Below are 22,064 nucleotides of genomic sequence, written 5' to 3'. Positions count from 1 at the left end.
ATTCTCCTCCACCCCAATGCCACTAGGGCCATCAAACGATCGTTGCTCTTTGGATTTTCTGCCTCCAGCAAATTCTGGACCCCATCTGCATCAATTAACTGAAAGACATAAATGTACAACCCTTTCCAGATCTTCTCCTTAACCGAAACCAGTATGTGAGGGGTCAAAAAGGTCACCCCACTCCCTTGCCCTAGGACCTCTGAAGTAACCAATCCCCCGGCAAAATCCCCAATTCTGAACCCACCTCTTGTGACCCCATCCCAACCACTGACGACAGCAAACTCACCATAGACAAGCCCATGCTACCTGCTCCAGTACATGCCTGACCCTACACCTGCTCTCCTTCTCCAAGCCTTTGAGGATAATCAGTACTGACAGCTACACCACCAAACTCCTGACGAGACCCATTCTCCTCTATTCCCAAACTGCTCCCAAACCTTCCCAAGTCTGACATGCCTACATGAACTCCCAACCCCATATCATTACCTGCGGCTGTATCCTGCACCACACCACTACAATGGCATCCCTTGACTGCCATGCCTGCTTCTCTTGGGCCACCACCTTAGTCTGCACTGCCTGCCACTTCCTGTTCCATCTGGACTCACCAGGGTCTTCAGTCGTTACAGTTTCACTGCTCAGCAATTCCCAGAACAGCTCATTTGCCTGTGCAATGATGGCCTCCTATCTCTGATGCAAGTTCTGCACATCAGCCATCTGTAGAAAAAAAACACACATTAGAATCTGAAAAGAGTGTGCAAGTATATATTAATCCCTTTCAAACTCAAACCCCATACCCTAGTAATCAGTTGACCTCAAGTCCACTAGAAACTCAGGGCACGATGTACTAAAACCAACTGAGTGATCAATAAGTGCAAATTCTTACATGCCTCACTAACTACCTGAGGACAGAATCAAATCCTGTACTTGTGAAGTTAAAACTTTAACTATTCTATTAACCCTCCCACCAACATGAGGTTCAGTACAAATTTCTCCCCTCCCTCACCCCCAAAAGAAGAAATACTTATCCCAGCTGAATGTAATCTCCCTGTCATCTCAGAAGTCCAAGTGAGAGCCGCCCTCAACAAAGCTAAAAACACAGCATCAATGGGGCCTGACGGTATCCCAGGTTGCATGCTACGTGAACTCCAAGAGGAGCTAAACTCGCACATAAAAATGCTATTTAACCTTAGCCTTACTACAGGATATGTACCTGAACACTGGCGTACAGCAACAGTGGTCCCACTCCACACAGGGGGTACCTCTACAGACCCTGAGAACTACTGCCCCATAAGCTTAACCAGCCTGGTCTGCAAAGCTATGGAAAGAATCATTATGGAACTCATAAACAGAGACATTGGGGACCTACAGACACTTGGCCCCACCCAGTTCGGCTTTGTAAAGGGCAGATCCTGCCTTTTGAACCTGGTTGACTTTTTCAAAACAGTCACTAGAGCCACTGATGAGGGCAAAGCAGTCCATACAGTCTACCTGGACTTGGCTAAGTCTTTCGACACAATACCCCACTCAGGCATCATAGATAAGCTCAACAGCTTAAACATAAACCCTTATGTCACTAGATGGGTTGCAAACTGGCTAAAGGACAGAATCCATAAAGTTAAAATCGCTGGAGCAATGTCAGACTCAAAGCCAGTCACAAGTGGTGTCCCACAGGGATCTGTCCTGGGACCCCTCTTGTTCGGCATTTATTAAAGCAAACATGGGAGGGTTGTGGCTGACAAAGTTCGCAGATGATTGCAAACTAGGTGCCATAGTCGATACACCAGCGGACACATACATCCTACAAAAAGGCCTCACAGAAACGGACAACTGGTGCCGGAGTCATGGCCTTAAACTAAATGCCAAAAAATGTATAGTCATCCCCTTTGGGAAAAACAAAGTACTCACAAATTATCACATAGACAGCAACCCACTGAGTACAGAAAAAGTAATCAGAGACCTAGGGATCCAAGTCGACAGCGACCTCTCATTTGACACCCACGTTGCCAAAGTGGTTAGAAAAACATTCTACCTTGCACACCTTATCATGAAGGGATTCACATCCAGATCCAAGGATGTCATTGTACCCCTATACTCCTCCGTCATCAGACCCATGATTGAGTACAATGCCCCATTTGGTATGTACCTCACCCGGCATTTGCAACAGCTGGAGAGACCACAAAAGTACCTCACCAAGGGGATCAAGGGTCTCCAATATATGTCTTATTCTGCCAGACTAAAGAAACTCCAGCTCTATTCAGTAGCATACTGCCTGATCAGAGGTGATCTCTGCCTGACGTACAAGGCCATGTCCAATCAGGAACTGATGGACATGCTCCATCTCAAAAAATCCAAATCCATCAGAACCACGAGAGCTAAAGACTTAAACCTCGGCACAAGTATGAATAGGACATGCTGGAGGGATAGATTCATAACCCAGAGGCTTCCCATGCTCTGAAACAAGATCCCAGTTCATGTTAGGCAGAGCCCCTCACTGACTCTCTTCAAGAGAAATCTTGATGAGTGGATGGGAGATCGTAAGTTTACCCCAGGGGTCACATCTGTGTCACTAATAGATAGGGGCACAGTAAACTAATTCTATTATATAATGGGACCTTCACTGTGTCACTACTAGTCAGAGGCACAGTATTCTAAATCTATTCTGTGCATTTTTGTACCATTTCATGGGGTGGCGAAAGCCACATCACTATGGCTAGGCTTACAAATGCCCCAGGGCAGATAGCCTAGTACTAAACTATGAAACTATGAAACTATAAGACCCCCAACGAGGATGTTAGCAGAACCTAGTCACCAACCCATCCACTCCCCCCTTGTGAAAGGGACAAAAAAACCTCAGTTGTTTCTCTTCCATTATATTTTATTTTTGTTATATATTATTATTTATTTTTATTTATTTATTTATTTTTACCTCCCCCTGCCCGGCAGGGCACCTAGCCTCTTTGTCGTTGACTATGCTACTCACACGCAAACATGCTCTTTCTAAGCAGACCTCTCAACCTCTTAGTGCAAGAAACCCAGACAAAGCCAAAACGTATGGGGGGACATGGGCCCAACAAAACTGGGACAAATGCTTAATACTTCTCTGATAATTTTAGGCAGATGCCTGAACAAAACATTTGTGTTACCATGCATTTTCTGAAGGATGTAAAATGTGAAGCTCAATTCTCCACCATTATGTAGTAACTTCAGTCTTAACCGATTTGCCAGAAAACCATACATTTTTATGAGGAACAGACTGAAAACATGAGGGAAAATCTGGCCATCCTGCGAACATCACAGCTAGAGGGGAACAGAAAAAGCAGCACAATGTCCCCTATGACCGTTAACCTCACTATGTACATGCACGGCCAACGGCTGTTACTCGCAGGCATTTCCCAACCTGTGAATGCACCACTGTCTACCAATGAGCTGTTATGATCCACTTCCCCCACCAACACTGCACCTAATGCCTCCTCCCATCCTTACCTGACTGCTCTCCCAAAGAAAACAACAACCACACCAAAAAAAAAAAAAAAAAAAAAGAAAAGAAATACAATGAACTGATGCAAAGGAAAGAAAAGGAAAGGCCTGTACTCTGTCCCCACTTCCACGAACCAAGCAGATGAGTTAAATAGCCCAAGATATAAAACCACTCCAGGTCACCCATCAACAACAGTGAGCTGACCACAAACAACCTGCGTGTCCGTTGGATCCAGGAAGAGGACCCTGAGCGGCTCAAAAGCAACAACTCCAACAAACACCAAACCTGAAACATATGACAACATGTGCAAGGACAATACCTATCTTAACCTAACCTGACCAGTGATTAGTTAACTGTAAGAAACTGAAAACCCTCATTCTACCACACTCCTCCCACTATCTATAGACCAGGAAACCCAGAAAATCACACAGTTGCCCTCAGCAAGAAGTAGAAAAAAAACCACAACTCATCAGTGACCACCATACCCCACCATTAACCTGAGGCCTACCTGATCTCAGGAATACCTAATGAACAAGAACACTTGGCCATCTACCTGCTTAACTGAATAAACTACTGGAAACTTCAACAAGGTGTCTTTATTCCTCCCACAGGGAGGGTATCAGAGAGAGCGAGTCTCCTAGATCTGCTAGTTAAAGTGATTTTATGTGGAATAATCCTTTATACTCTGTTTCAGATAATGTCAGGGGGAGGTACAAAGGGCCAAAATCAGGGACAGGGTTTATATATTGCTCTTATAAACTTAGAAAGCTGCTAGAATAACATATTTTGTATTAAGCATGCATTTTTCTGAAGGATATGAAGTCTGAAACTCAAATGTCTAATATTATCTAGTCAGTGCAATCCTTCAGGGTTTGTTAGAAAACTACATATTTTATGAGGAACAGAACAAAAATATGAAGTAAAAATCTGGACAGTTTGTAAAATTCTGGACAGTTGACAGGTATGGGTTTGCCACCATCTCTATTTCCTAAATGTAAGGAAATGTGCAATTTTGCTGGACAAGCCATACTCACAACTAATGCAAAGATTTTGAGTTCACTTTTTTTGCCAAAAGAAAAACTCACTTTTACAGATACTGAGTTGTTTCTGTTGTTTCATCTCCCGATGAGGAATTTTAGACACAAAATAATTGTTTTATTAAAATATTAAAGGAACCTTAAGAAATATTTTTGTTCTAAAATCTCAGGATATTAGCCATTTTTCATGCTTTTTACCAGGAATAAGTGGTAATCCTGGTATGATCCTCAGTTATTTATCAGAAAATCAAAAATATTTCTGAAGTACAGAAAAAATAAGAGGCTAAATCAGGAATGTTCTGTAAAATTCTAGACAGTCAGGGGGTGTGTTCTGTAAGTAAAGTTTGATATCCATTAGTTGTCATGACTCCTGCTTGTGTTTTGCCTTTCAGCCACTGAGTATGAGGATAGGCTTTGGACTTTCTGTATAGTAATGTGTTTTGAGTAGAACTTTCCACAGAGTTACATTTTACTAGAGTCAGATTGCCTTCCAAGGTAGTAGTCATGTTGCTGTATGAAATTATTCATTCATTCTAATAGACCCACTTTATCCTATTCTGGATAATTACAAAGAGAGGCAGAGGTTTCCTGATAGATGTTGGGAGAATGCCGTAAAAACAGTTTAGATTCACAGATATTTTAAGGCCAGCGAGTCTTATGACCATTCATACCTTGCCAGTACCTTTCCTCAGGCCAAACCTTTCTCTGGGAAGGCCATACCAGTCAAACCCAGAGTAAAGTTGTAAATACCCATCCAGTCATCAAGTTTATGTTTAAAGAAAGATGATGAATTGCGATATGTAGGGGAAGTGTATTCCAGAGGTTTGGCTGTTGCCGTGTTATGCACCTTCCCCCTTCACTGTGTTTTATTTATCTGGCAGTCACGATTTATGTCCCTGGTTTTAGTACTGGTGAAGATATTGGATTTGTGGAGAAGCAGGATGTCCACGACAATTGGATCTCTAATGGGGGGTAAGTGAGACAGAGAATTCCCCCCTCAAAAATTTATAAGACACTGAATAAAGGAATACAGCTTCCAGCTGATCTTGATAGCTCAGGAAATTTAGGCCTGTGATATTTTTGGTTAAGAACTTTAGGGGGTCTTTCTAATTGCTTGATATGTTTAATGAGATATATCTCAGAAGAAGCATTGTACTCAGTAAATGGCCTTGTGCTTGATAACTGGCCTGATCAGTGCTGAGTACAAGAGAATGATTACCTCTTTAGATCTTGAGGATATTAATTTGACAATTAGTTGGGCTAAATAAAATAATTTTCTGGCAACCATTGTCACATGATGGTCAAAAGATAGTGAGCTACCAGCCTTAGTATCTAGCTTAGCACCCTGACTAAATTTTCATTTTGTAGTGGTGTGTTGTCTACATAATATGATGAGCGGAGGGATTGTCAACTAAAGGTGATGATACTGCACCTTTAAAACGTTTGTTAGCATCTGTTTTAAGTAGACAAAGGGTTCACTAGGGAGAGTGCATTCAGGAGGGTTTGGGTGTCAGAGAGTGACTTAATAAGAACCTCCGGTTTGCAGTCATCTGCTAACTTTGTTAGCCAGTGTTTTTGGCTCTCAGCCTGGAGATTTGAGAATTACATATTGAAAAGGAGAGGTCCCATTACCTAGCCTTAAGAGAAATCACTAATCACTTTCATGCCTACTGATGAGACATCTGCAACTTGTACTGTTGTGGGTTCTGTCTTTCAGCCAGTTTGTAATCTATATACCACATATGGGTCAATTTTTAAAGCATTTAGCTTTTGCATTATGCTAGCATGGGGAATGGTGTTGATGGCTTTGACCAGGTCAAGATATCTCATGTGTACTACATGGTCACCATCTATGGCATTTATAACATTATGAAGAAGGTTATCAGACTAAATAGACAGGATCTACCCTTCATGAAGCCAAACCGTCATGTGTCAAGTCTGACAAGATTCTTGATATCATAGTTTTTGAGGCCATTTCTAATATATTCCATGACTTTACAGATGAAGCTTGCAAGGCTAACAGGGATGCAATTACCTGAGTCAGCTGTAAGGCCACCATTATGGAGATGCATCACCGCTACAGTAGCTAAACCTAGGTTAACCAGTTTAAGGTGTGTGCCTTCCAGAGCATGTTTAACACTATTATTCAAGCAATCAGGTATATGTAGCAGTAAATAAAGAATCAATCAAAATGATTTTTATATACCAGGAATTTGACAAAACCAAGCTTCTTGCATGTTTTTTTTCTTGCCCAAATGTTACAGTGTTATAAAATTTTTTGTAGAGTGTAAGAAACCCTCTCGGCCAGCTATGTGATGTATTTATATTGGTTCTCTATTAAAATGTTGGTGCTTGAAATACTGAGAACTGACAAGCAGAAAAAAAGGCCAAAAACACAGGAGAAGAGCAAATCTTAAACATTGCTCTTCTTCTTTAAACTTGTTTTGGGGGGACAAGCCACCCTGCACCCCCACACCCCTGAACTTATTGATATCAACTCCAGGATCACTACACCTCAGAGGAAGGGAAATATTCTGAGAAATGGCAATTCGGACTTAGTATATGTAAGTCCGTCCTTTCTACCATTCAGTCTCCATATTTCAGGACTCACTCCATCAGGTCCCAACATTTCAAATGTTCACCATTTAAAATGGATTAGTTCCTGGGAGTCCTGACTGCTGTGATTCCTGCTTTGGCAAACTGAAACGATAGGCAAAGCATTCCATAGAACCCACAGTGTACCTCCTGGTTTCCCTCCATCCTGGCCTCACCAGACCATTCAGATTTATTTTCTTTCTTGTTTTTTCATAGTTTGCTTTACTCTTCAGCTTTTTCCTACATTCTTTCAACATATCCTAAGATTGCACTGTATGTGAAAAAATTCAAATTAACCTAATGGTCTCGTACCCTAGAAGCTTCTGGGTTTTAGATGCTCTGAGTTGCGTTTTAGACCTTGTTCTGGACCCTTTTGAGGCAAAGATGGCCTAATCAGGAATTCTGGAAAAAGAAAGAAATTAATTCTTACTCTTCTGTTTTTTTTTTTTTTGTTTTCCTGCATCCTTTCAACACTCCCCAAATATTCAAGACTGCACTGTAATAACTTTGGAGGAAGTAATAGAATTAAGCTGATGGTTGGGAGCTGCTTGGACCTTAGAAGCAATTGGGTTCTGGATAACATGAGGCACATCTTTGTGCTTTCTCCCCAGCCTTTTGTTACAATGATGGCCTAGACAAAAATCATGTAGAAATTCAATCTTATTTTTTCTCTCATGGAAACAATAAGTTTTGCCCAAAGCTTAATGATCAAAGCTGACAAAAAAGTAGTTCTCAATAAACTGAGAATATAAATCCTTGCAAGGATACAATGAATCATATCTTGGAATAGTGTATGTCTCTCTGCCAAAAAAAAGATAGTCACTTTATGTGTATCCCTCTTTTGTTAGAGTAAGATGAATGAGAAGAAATAAATGTCCACCGTCATATATTTCAAGTTGCTGCTATTACATATTTACCCAGATTGCGTATTCACCCCCATCCCCAAAAGACAGCCACCTTTGACAAACAGAACATAGTAACATATTTAACTTGTTAATCTCAGATGTTCATTCACAATATGCCTCCTTACCACTAACTCCCTAAAATTAGCCACCTTTATACATGTGTGATGTTTGATTGAGAGGAAAGGGAAAAAATGATCACAGTAATATATTCCAGCAAGTTGCTCCTTGGCAGCACACCACCCCAACACAGGCTATACTGATCTTGTGTGCATACCTCTAAGGTTTGGGTGTGAAGAAAGTTAAAGCAATAATGTCCCCAGTGTCATAGCTACATACAAGTTATAGTGACCTTCTGTGTATACCTTTGAGGTTTAATTAGGAGGAAAACAAGAGAAAAAAATTATCACACTTTTACCAGTCCTAAACAAACTTTAGTGACCTTCTATGCACATCTCTGAGATGATGTGACTGCAAGCAGAATTTAAGAAATAATAATCATTGCTCCCAACCCCTCAGGGATACAGAAACTACAGCAACCTTCTATGTAGACCTTTGAGCAGGGCCAATTATAGACTGAGAGAGTTCAGGGCAGAGGCCCTTACTAAGCCTGTGTCAAAATATGTTTCTACAACCTCACATGTGGAGACTACCATGGTCTAGAAGATCCATTTTATATCTTATTTTTGAAAGATAACTTGTAGTGAAATAGGGGAAAAGTCAGAGTTGTTAAGCACCTCTCACCACATTTTCCTTCCAAATTTTGTAGACTATAGCTACTAGATCACATACCTTACAGATGCAATATTTGCTTCATTTGTAATTTTGTATGAAATTTATGTGCAATCATTCAAAATTTAACTCATATTTGCACCATCTGCATCTTGTGTTACATATATGCATCTGTTATGGTAGGAGATAGCTAAAAAGTGTCCTTTATTGATCAAGTGCCCCTTGGTTTGCTCCCCACAACCCCCCACTGCATGCCTCCAGCAGCTTCTGGTACCTCCGAATATTGTTACTTGAATTTCCTTTGTTGATTGCATTTGCTCTACGTATGCTCTATTTTCCATTATGCTGTCCTGTGTGGTACCTCATTGTTTTTCATCTCATAAGTGTTTCAAATATCCCATACAGAAAGCATGTAAATTATATTTTGGTTGCACCATTTTACCTCAGGTTGTGCCTATAATAGGTTAGACCAACCCACTATTGAGGTCATCAAAATTTAAATAAGTAATGCATAAAAATAATGCAACTAGTTAGTTCTTTCTTGGTTTGGCTGCTTTTTCTTTAGGCTTTTGTATCGTTTCATGTGCCACATTATGTGAAATTCAATGGAGCATAGGTATTTTTTATAATTAGTGATATTTTAGCATTTAAATATTATTTTTTAACACATTTAAATTGTTTTACTTAAGGAATGTATGATTAGGTAGGTTTGTGATTTACAACTTTCTAAGGTGGAGCTGAAGTAAATACAATTTTTTTCATGTGCTGCTTTTTATTTCTTTCATTTCATAATTTAGTGGTCAGTATTAGCTTTGTTATGCTTTAGGATTAGGGTAACTGATATTGCTTAGAGAATTGCTGTTATGAATAATTCAGTAAAAGTAGTGTATGGTTTTCCCTGATTAGTGTGAAGTATGCCTGTTTTTTTTTTTAGAGTAGAATTGTGCTTAATGCTTATTGACAGTGGTTCCTTTATTAACCATGGTAAACCCTGACACATCATGGACCATTTTCAGCCCTGTCCGGGAATAAAATGCAGATAAACAAAAACAATGCAAAAGACAACAAATAAATATAATAGCATACCATTATTTTCTGTGTGTTAAGGCACAAGCATAAAAATAAACTGAATTATTCAATCCAGCAAACAGCTTTCTTGAACTGGCATGAGAAAACAGTTCAATATTTCATGTTCTAAGCTGATATCTGAACAGATCTTTACAGGAGGGTAAGATTATTGTAACAGAGTAAAGGTGCAAAGTTTATCAAGGAAATCCACTGAAGACAAAGCACCCACTTATGGAAAGGGTCATTTTAGTGAGGTTACAGTCATAACCCATCACAAACCAAGGTATGACACTAAAACAAGGCAGAAATGTTCAACTGGGGTTAAAAATGAAACAGACATAAACAACTTGCAAACCTCAATCATAAGAAATATCACAGGAGATGCAATCCTCATGTTCCAGTACTTGGCAAACATAAGTTACGTTCAGCACACCTCATTAGAAGGTACCAGAATGTCCTCCAAGAAACAATGATAAAAACTTCCAGAAAAGAAAGATTAAAATACATAACACAAACACAACAATCCTAGAAGGAAAAACACAGCTGATCAACCAGATGATAAAACAAAGATATATTCACAGTACAACATAGAAGAAAACAATTTAGAGGTGATCAGTTTCCCAACACACCAGGAAGACAATATAAAATAAATTTCAAAATATAGAAAAAAATCCTTGAATAAAAGAAAACTGGATAAGATAAAAGATGACAGGCAGTGAATACAATATATGTTGCCTCCCACAGGGAAGATAAATAAAATATACTATACACCAGGCTATATATGCAAGCGTTAGCACATGATAGGGTGTGAGTTATGTCCTGATAAGAGCACATCCAAGTTCATTTTAAGGGTGCTCTTTTATTAGAATAATACCCTATCCTAGGAGTATAAAAGTGTTTAGAAAGATCCCATGACTAAAGCACTAGTCTTTTGTGACTGATACTCATGTGATTGGAAAAGATAGTAAATGATGAACAGCAATCAATTTTGGTAACAACAAAAATAGTTTAAAACATTCTGGTTCTATCACCAGCTCTGTGATCATTATATCATGAAGAAATGGGTTAATCCCTATGATATGAGTTGTAATCAATAAAATGAAAAAAATACATATTAGTGATCATAAATAAGAATATAAATTACTGGTGTGTCTACTCTCAGTCTAGCACCTGCATATAAAATGGATCTTTTGTGAAAGTCTGTAAATAATTGCAAAAATATTATAAACTATAATAAAAATGTAACCATTATGTTTATGTAGAAACATTTAAAAATTCCCTTTTATGGATTATTCGTTATGTTTTATTAAGATGTTTACATCACAACCATGGTTCTCTGTACTTTATGTTTTTTTACAGTCAAAATTTGACTATATTGTTCTTTCATTAAAGCTACTAGCTTAGGACTGGAGTATTCTTAATACTGTATTAAACTTAGAGTATAACACACCAGAATTATATATTTATATCTGGTTGCCTGAAATGAATGTTATCATAGTACTGTCTATTTTATTGCATCTAGTTCTGGAAGGCTTCTTGTAATTGCATAAACTTTAGTTTAATTGTACATATGTCTAACATATAGTATGCTGTGTCATAATGGATACCTCTGTTAGCCAAATCAAAATTCCAGGGTCACTACCTAAAGTTAGGGTTGTGCATAATCTGACGTGAGGGGATGGGGTTTCTGACAAATACAGATACTCCTTTGCAGTTACCCAAGAACCTGAAGATGTGATAAGCACTAAACTGTGGCACAGAGAGTGAGTGAGTGAGAGAGAGAGAGAGAGAGAGAGAGAGAGAGAGAGAGAGAGAGAGAGAGAGAGAGAGAGAGAGAGAGAGAGAGAGAGAGAGAGAGAGAGAGAGAGAGAGAGAGAGAGAGGGAGTGTGAGAGAGAGAGAGAGAGAGAGAGAGAGTGTGAGAGAGAGAGAGAGAGAGAGAGTGAGAGAGAGAGAGAGAGAGAGAGAGAGAGAGAGAGAGAGAGAGAGAGAGAGAGAGAGAGAGAGAGAGAGAGAGAGAGAGAGAGAGAGAGAGAGAGAAAGAGAGACAGAGAGAGAGAGAGAGAGAGAGAGAGAGAGAGAGAGAGTGCTGTCACTGTACTGAAACCATGTCTCAGTAACTACAAAAATATGAATGTGTTTGAGTTGCAGGAGAAGTTCAAAGTCTGGAATTTTCATTTAGAATCCTTGTACTAAATGGTGCCAACATTATTCCCAAAATGTAAGTTTGGGTTTGCTACATTTGAATGTCCAGTAGGTGAATTCTGCCTAAAATGGTACTGTGAGAGCAGCAGAGACTTAAGCTAATATGCAGAAACCATTGCATGAGAGGTACAAGCCATTGCAGGTGAAAAAGACGTCTTATCTACCATCTCATTTCAGGCTGATACATACTAGATCCCCTGAGAATGACATTGACTACTTAGCAAATTGTTAAAGCCAGTTATCTTGTCTTGATATCTAGAAATCATTCTTGGTGAAGGTAAGCTGCTAGATAAGACCAGTAGCTTCCATCATGTGTCTGTACATGTCCCTCAGGCTGGAGCACTTCAGCTCATTCACTGTCACACCACTTGGTTGTAACGATATTTATCTGGTTTAAGAAACCTTAGGTCCCTTGTGACATCAATGATCCAAACAAGCACCTTAAAGTCACCTTGTTCTTGTCCAGTTTGGTGAGTGTGGAGTCTGCATGCCTAACTACAGACTCAGCTATGACTACAACATTTCCCTGTGTGGAAGAAAATTTAGTCAGCCTTATAGGCATTGGCCTGCTTTCCATTTGACTCTTGGGTGAGGTCAGTGCATTTTCAGTATGTGTGATTGGAGAAGGAGTAGGTGTTACCTTGTGTGCTGGAGGCTAAAATCTTTCAGAGTGTTCTAGGAGACTGTGACAAATTTTGCTTTACAGCTTCAACATAAGTTGTCGACCTAATAGTCAGTCGTGATTGATGTGGTATTGTGGTTGCATGATGCTTACTGATAGTGGACTGATGCAAGAAGCTTGCCTATATGTTTCTTAAATATTTATATCTTTCACAGGCTGTGTAATCACTTGATAAAAACAGTTAACAGTTGGTAGGCATATGGCAGTCACTGCACTGTATCAGATCACTTAATGCAACACATGCTATATTACTTCATCCATACACAGCAAATTAGTTAAAATTAAATGTTTCCCTTGCTTAGTTTTGTCTATTACTTCTCAGTGATGCTGTATATTGTTTTCTTATGATCATCTTTTTCCACAGCCACATATTAATACAGTCTTTACATGATAAGGTGTTTCATAATAATGCACATGCTAATAGTATACTAAATGATATTTGTAATACAGCAAACTAATGGGAAATATTCCCTTTGCATCTATTTAAGTATTAATTCTGAGTATCTGATGTCTGTCAGTATTACTTCTTAAACAACACTATAATGCTGCATGTTGCTTTCCACTGATCTTTCTTTCATGAATTTATTACAGTAGTGGGATTAGTACCAACATAATCTGGCAGTTGGTACAGAGTATTAAGTCTGTGAGCTGATAACAAGCTACTTCCTGAGATACAGGGTTTGATTTCCTTTGCCTTCACTTTTCTACTGTGTAACTTTGAACAAGTCAATTAACCAGACAATGCTATGGGCAATTGCAAATCTGGGCTTAGTTCATTAATGGTCTTTTGGACTGTATGACCTAGTAACTACCCATGAACCTCAGATACTAAGTGGATCCATGCTAAGATGAATGAATGCACTACCTGGAGGCTGTATGAATGTGCATAACACATCCAAAGTTGTATTACTTCAACCACACATACAGCAAATATACATTAAAATGATGCTGTCAAACACTCAGTATCATAGCCTGTATGTTACTTTCCCATTATGCAGAAACAAAAGATGTGTGAAAACATAAATTGAAATATCATTTGCTCACATTTGATTATAACTTCTCATTATCTGTTAACACAATAAACATTGTCAGTTATGTTGCCTGTGCATTAAATATTGCATAAATTATATTTGAAGTAAAATAAAGAGAATATTTATCTTGCTTATATTTGGCTTCTACTTCTTACTGTACAGTATCACAGAATAGAACTTCCTGAATGATTAAGACCATGTTGCGGTGTGAACTTCACAATTAAAGACTACATCAAATAATGTGCAGTAAAATAAAGTAAAATACTTATTTTGCTTATATTTATTTCTCATTCTTGTGCATGATACTGTGGCATTTGTCAGATAACCAGGACTACATTGCCATATGTTGCAAAAGTGCATGAAATTGTATTTGCATGGTACATTTAATATAGCCTCTAGTTTCCTTCAGTAACACTTTGTTGGTTGCTTTCCTTCAGACATACAGTTCTATTCATTAATGAGCCAAAATGCTGGTGTCACCTGGGAGTATGTTTTATGTAGGATTAGTACAGACATGGATAAGTAGAAATCATGGTTTGTAGGTGATAAAGTAAATTTTATGATGTATGAAACCAGCTAAGAATCAATGTAAGCAACTGCCAAAATATCACAGAACCATTGCAGCTAGGCTAAAGGCTGCAAAACTTAAGGCAACAAATAAAAAGCTGAAAATGTATGTTTTTACATAATTTGTTTTCGATGCCTGTACACTACAAGAATTTAAAAGCTAAATGTAATTAACTGATGTAATGTTATGCCTTGTATTGATCATACTATAATGCCACTACAAACAGTAGCAACATTTTGTGTTGCTCATTGTATGTTATTTTTTTGGAAATATCTATGTACAAGTCACATACTGGCTTATTTTTGCCTGTCCCTGGTGTTGCTAGGACTTTTCTACTCCATTCTCACAATACTATAGTAGCAAGCCTGTTGCCTTCATGTCACACAACACATAGCAAGCTTATTTGAAACAGCTGTATCCATTAGGTACTGGGCGATATATATATATATATATATATATATATATATATATATATATATAAGACCGGGATGAAATTGCTGAAACTTCAGATGAACGAACACCTGGAACACCAATGTACAACTTTGGGTAAGTAACCACTTGTCATCCATGGTGAACTCTGTCCTTTCCTCACTGAAGTGTGATCTCGGAGTTGGTATATTTAGTCGGGGGGGTGAGCTTAATTTGCTTTGGTTTACAGTTTTTTGTTGTTTTGTTGTTACGGACACTTAGTTACTTACACAGACTTTGTTCATCAGTGTTCCAGGTGCTTGTTCATCTGTGGTTTTGGCAATTTTGTCTCAGTCTTGTAGGATTTGATATTTTGGTTTTATCAGGTAGACCTATTTATACACACACACACACACACACACACACACACACACACACACACACACACACACACACACACACGTGTATGTGACGATGCAAAATCCTAAAATAACAAATTTTTGAAACTTTACAATTTTGAACTCAAAATACTTACTAATAGCATAGATGTACTGCATATGTACACTATGCTAGTACACAGCCAGTCAACAAACAATATGACACCCTGTTAATGAAACGCAAAAACAATTGCTAACATGGAGCTTGCAAACCCATCTCTCTTCACAAGTAGGGGAGTAGGTACTTTGTTTCAATATTATAACATTTCAGTAATTTGATATTTCAACATTTTACATTCAATATGTGGAGTCTGCAAGTCCTCCCCGCTGTCAGTGGCGTTCGAAAGACATGCGTGAATGGGTGTGCCTTTGTTGAAGGTTGGGCATCGGGCTGGCACCTCGGCACCGTAAAAATCGACTGCCAATCATTAGCGGACCGGAGTTCCGCTGTGGCGACCCCTATCCAGGAAAAGACGAAAGAAAAACAACATTTAATAATATGACTTCCAGTATACTGTGTTTCAATAAGCTGATATGAACTTATATTATATGTGGGTAACACAGGTACAAGGCAAGTGGCTGAGTGTTTTTTTGATTGACATGGGACTTGTTATCTACATTTGGTTACCACCCATTTAGTTGACCACGAAAATGCTAGAAGAACACCATGCACCCTCATGTAGCACCCAGGATAGGGTCCATTCTGGTCATTCGATATTTTGTGTTTTGCAGAAATTAGTTGGGTTTTGGCTGTTGCATATGTCCAATTCATCTATTAAAATTTATTTGTGTGTATGTGTGTGTGTGTATACATATATATATATATATATATATATATATATATATATATATATGCACGTATGTATGTACTTTGAAATACTGAAGTAGAAAAACATCGACAAAAAAAAAAAAAAAAACATTAGTCCAAAAGGACCAAAACACACATCAAAAAACAAGCAAACAAACAAATAAAACCCCCTTAAAACTCATGTTTAGCAGCTGAGAGATCATTACTACAACTGGGAAAGGCCAGGTTTTCTGATTCCCTTTTTTTGTGATCTTGCACAAACATAATACTGGCAGAATTGATCAAATGAGTTTTGATCAATTCTGCCAGTGGAAAAAAATTTCGACATTAAGAAAGTCTCTCTCTCTTTCTCTCTCCATATATGTATGTATGTATATATATATATATATATATATATATATATATATATATATATATATATATATATATATATATATATATATATCTATATATAGGAACACCATTGAAGGGGGATGCATTTTGAAAAGAGTAATCAGGAGATAGGCATTTTTGTTAGATCATTGAATACCAGAGATAGGAGAATTTGGATCTACTTTACAAGCACAAAGCTTAAAAACTTTGAACTGAAAATGGTTGGGACCATAAGACTGTAGTTTTGAAACTTCTAAACTGTTATAAAAAAAATATAAAAACATATTTTTTTAATTTTTTTTGCAGGGAGGCAAGCCACACTGCACACCCACACCCCCTGTTATATAAATATACTAACTCCAAGATCACACTACAGTGAGGAAAATAGTAAATTTCCTGTTCCACGCTGTATGGCAATCTCCATTCAAAACGTTCAAAGGTTCAAAACTTCGTTCTTATGGTCTCGACCATTTGCAAATCAAAGTTTTGAAACTTCGAGCTTGTGAAGGGAATCTGGAGAATTCCCCCTTTTCTCCAATATTGTGCAATTGTAGAGTTGTTATGGTATAGTTAGTGGAAGAGTGGGGTTGTAGGAATGCTTGAAAAAGACAGTCAAAAACTAGTAAAATCCAAAATCAACGGTAGAGGCAAAACGACACAACTGCAAAAAATAGCGTATATTAGTTTATTATCCGCTTTCGTCAAGGACTTCATCAGAATGATTTAAAAACTTAAATCACATGTTTAAATACAAAAAGACAACATATCACATGATTAATTAATCAATTGAAATGTAAATGTAAAAACAGCTCCTTAAAATACAAGCTTTAATTTAAAGCAGTATATGAAGACAAACTAAGTTGTCGTCCTTATTAACATTGAGTTTACGATGCTTCAAAAAACATTTGACATTAACAGCTTCGTTGAGACCAGGGGGACTGTCAGATTTTAATTTAATTTGCCAATAGGCTTCTCTTTGTAATAAATAATTCTTATAATCCCCATCCCTCATATCTTTATAACAAACCTCAAGAACAGAAAACAGAAATTTATGAAAGGACTGACAAACAATAGAATGTTTAAATAGGGCATTCCTTTCGTCATTAGTTTTAATACAATACAAATGTTCCCTGATACGGGTCTTTAACTGTCTAGTGGTCATTCCTATGTAAAATGCGGTACATGAGGAACATAAGGCAATATAAATAACCCCTGAGGTACAGCAATTGACATAACCAGGGACTGCCAAAATACTGTCAGATGAAACGACTGAAATATAAGGACCAATGGAAATAAACCTGCACATGTTGCACTGATGGCAGCAGTGCATGCCCTTCTTGTCTGACACCACAGTAGATAAACTGCTGTTCTGATTTTCCAAAATCTTTTTCAAATTAAAATGATTTCTTTGAACAAATAATGGTTTGTCTCCCAAAATATGGTAAATATCAGAATTCCCTTTAATAATTCTCCAATTCCTACCTAAGATACGTTGGATACGTTGACAATCAGAGCTCATTTCTAGGGAACAAATCAAGTTCACATTCAATTCATTATTACTGACGTTCTTAACAAGGGTATTGGAATTGTCAAACTTTAAATTTAATATAGGTGGATACTGGACAGCCCGTTTAGTACAAATATCAGTACTGATTTGGGTTAATGTCAATTTGTCATATCCCCGGTTGGTAAATAAAGAAATAATGAAGTCAAATTCCTGAAACAAATCAGTGTCCTTGGAAGTCATCCGACAGGCCCTAATAAACTGCCCCCTAGGAATATTGTTAATAACATATTTAGGATGGCCACTCCTATAGTGCAAATATCCGTTATTAAAAGTCTTTTTCCTATAAATGCAACTATGTAACCTTTTCTCATCAAAATCCCATTTTAGGGAAACGTCCAAAAAATTGACGTCCAATCCACTGGTACCAATAACAAACTTTAAATAGTTTGAAAAGGAATTAATGTCAGAAGTGAAATCTTCAACAGTTGATGTGTCACCTTCAATAATAAAAAACAAATCATCCATAAAACGACAGTAAAAAGAAATATTATATTTACTAGTCAAACATGTTTTTTTAATTTTTTTGCAGGGAGGCAAGCCACACTGCACACCCACACCCCCTGTTATATAAATATACTAACTCCAAGATCACACTACAGTGAGGAAAATAGTAAATTTCCTGTTCCACGCTGTATGGCAATCTCCATTCAAAACGTTCAAAGGTTCAAAACTTTGTTCTTATGGTCTCGACCATTTGCAAATCAAAGTTTTGAAACTTCGAGCTTGTGAAGGGAATCTGGAGAATTCCCCCTTTTCTCCAATATTGTGCAATTGTAGAGTTGTTATGGTATAGTTAGTGGAAGAGTGGGGTTGTAGGAATGCTTGCCCCCTTACAAAAACACTTATTTTAATGCTGGCACTCTTTGTTGAGTTTCTTTTTTATTTTATTTTTTATTCAATAAAGTTGCATTGGGTACTGTGTATTCTACAGTCTGTCATGTACTTAAGTACGTGTGTGTGTGTGTGTGTGTGTGTGTGTGTGTGTGTGTGTGTGTGTATTATATTATATATTATATTTTATATAAATGTAATATTTTTATTACATAGATAGATTAGAAAAACTGGAACAGCATCAATGGTTGAATGTCATTCTGTCTGAATGATTGCATTCTGCTGTGAGTGAAATAATCAAATGGAATGCAGTTCAAACATAGTCATCGGGAGAACTGCATTTTTGCAAAATCACTGAATATGAATGATAAGGGGAATGCTTCCCCTTATTATGGTATTGTGCGAGCTTATGTTGGCATATTTAGAGGGGGGTGGGGAATGGAGAGCAGTGGGGCTTGCCCCATGTAGAAACACTTATTTTTTTTTTATTTTTTGAGTAGTCCTTTTAATGAACAGTTCGATAAAACAGACTTTGAATAGGTTGTACTTTGAGTATTTATCATGTACCCATATTTACACACACACACACACACACACACACACACACACACACACACACACACACACACACACACACACACACACACACACACACACACACACACACACACACACACACACACACACACACACACACACACACACACACACACACACACACACACACACATTATATTGACTGAGTTAATCCCAATTGGCCTATATGATATTTTCAGGGAAGCCTTAAGGTTGCAGTCACACTGACTAGTTGAAATGTGTGCAGAACACGAGTGAAACTTCCCTATTCTTTTTTATAAGTGCTATGGGAACTTTTGCATCCCATTGGGCTATGATGGGACCTCAGTTTAAAGTTTCATCTGTAGGACTGCACCTTAGACATACAGCACCCTCATTTTAAGGCACTACTGTATCAGTATTGGGAGATGAATCCAAGCATCTGGTGTGGGAAAGGAATTCATAATCTTGTAATTTTCCAGCATCAAGGCCACGTGTGCATTATGTAGAGCCACTGACACTGGCTAACGGATAATTAATTACTAAAGTATGACAATATGTGCACTGGCTAACAGATAACTGATTACTAAGGTATTACAGTATGTGCACTGGCTAACACAGATAACTGATTACTAAGGTATTACAATATGTGCACTGGCTAACAGATAACTGATTACTAAGGTATTACAATATGTGCACTGGCTAACGGATGACTGAGTATTAAGGTATTACAATATTTGCACTGGCTAACTGATAACTGATTACTTAGGTATTACAATATGTGAACTGGCAAATGGATAAATAATTACTAAGGTATTACAATATGTGTTGTGCACTGGCTAACGCGGATAACTGATTACTAAGGTATTATAATATGCTCACTGGGTAATGGATAACTGATTACTAAGGCAATACAATATGTGCACTGGCTAACAGATAACTGATTACTAAGGTATTACACTATGTGCACTGGCTAACACAGATAACTGATTACTAAGGTATTACAATATGTGCACTGGCTAACGGATGACTGAGTATTAAGGTATTAAAATATTTGCACTGGCTAACGGATAACTGATTACTTAGGTATTACAATATGTGAACTGGCAAATGGATAAATAATTACTAAGGTATTACAATATGTGTTGTGCACTGGCTAACGCGGATAACTGATTACTAAGGTATTACAATATGCGCACTGGGTAATGGATAACTGATTACTAAGGCATTACAATATGTGCACTGGCTAATGGATAACGGATTACTAAGGTATTACAATATGTGTTGTGCACTGGCTAACATGGATAACTGATTACTAAGGTATTACAATATGTGCACTGGCTAATGGATAACTGATTACTAAGGTATTACAATATGTGCACTAGCTAATGGATAACTGATTACTAAGGTATTACAATATGTGCACTGGCTAATGGATAACTGATTAATTAGGTATTACAGTATGTGCACTGGTTAACACAGATAACTGATTACTAAGGTATTACAATATGTGCACTGGCTAATGGATAACTGATTACTAAGGTATTACAATATGTGCACTGGCTAATGGATAACTGATTACTAAGGTATTACAATATGTGCACTGGCTAATGGATAACTGATTACTAAGGTATTACAATACGTGCACTGGCTAATGGATAACTGATTACTAAGGTATTACAATATGTTCACTGGCTAATGGATAACTGATTACTAAGGTATTAAAATATGTGCACTGGTTAATGCATAACTGATTAATTAGGTATTACAGTATGTGCACTAGCTAATGGATAACTGATTACTAAGGTATTACAATATGTGCACTGGCTAATGGATAACTGATTACTAAGGTATTACAATATGTGCACTGGCTAAAGGATAACTGATTACTAAGGTATTACAATATGTGCACTGGCTAATGGATAACTGATTACTAAGGTATTACAATATGTTCACTGGCTAATGGATAACTGATTACTAAGGTATTACAATATGTGCACTGGCTAATGGATAACTGATTACTAAGGTATTACAATATGTGCACTGGCTAATGGATAACTGATTACTAAGGTATTAAAATATGTGCACTGGCTAATTTATAACTGATACCTAAGGTATTACAATATGTGCACTGGCTAATGGATAACTGATTACTAAGGTATTAAAATATGTGCACTGGCTAATGGATAACTGATTACTAAGGTATTACAATATGTCCACACAAACACAGATTTGAAATAAATGTTGAATAATACTATGCAGCTTCAAATTCATGAACATCAAACATTGCAAACCAAAATAGATCTCTTCCTGTTAACTGTACTGAAACGTCTTCTCATGAGCAATAGAGAAATATCTCTTTCATTGCACAAGGCATCTGAAGGGATAGGCATAGACTGTTTTTCCAAGTTATGCTTTGAAATTAGGTGAGCAAGTCCTAAAAATTAGAAATTCTAAACAGATTTTTTAAATAATACTTGAGCTAAGGGATAAAAGATTATTGACATAATTTACCCTTAAGAAATTAAAATTAAGGTATATCCCTTACTAATGTCAGATACTGTCTTTTGTCATTATTGCCCTAGGTGAGATTAACACAGTAGTTCATTCACGACTGATAAATCTATGTAAGGTAAGAAGACTAGATGCTTGCTTTGCACTTGAAGAATAGTGAAATATGGCAACATTTTCTTAGTAAAGATCATTTTGGCAGTCAAGAAAAGAAATTTAAATATATTAGACGGTTTGGTACCACATCAATCAAATTGAGAGGGCTATATTTATAGAAT

The sequence above is a fragment of the Protopterus annectens genome, chromosome 17.part0 (assembly GCF_019279795.1).
Source record: "Protopterus annectens isolate FY-2018-M chromosome 17.part0, PAN1.0, whole genome shotgun sequence".
NCBI classification, from domain to species: Eukaryota; Metazoa; Chordata; order Ceratodontiformes; family Protopteridae; genus Protopterus; species Protopterus annectens.
The sequence above is the reverse complement of the archived record's forward strand: the minus strand, read 5'-3'. Positions refer to the sequence as shown.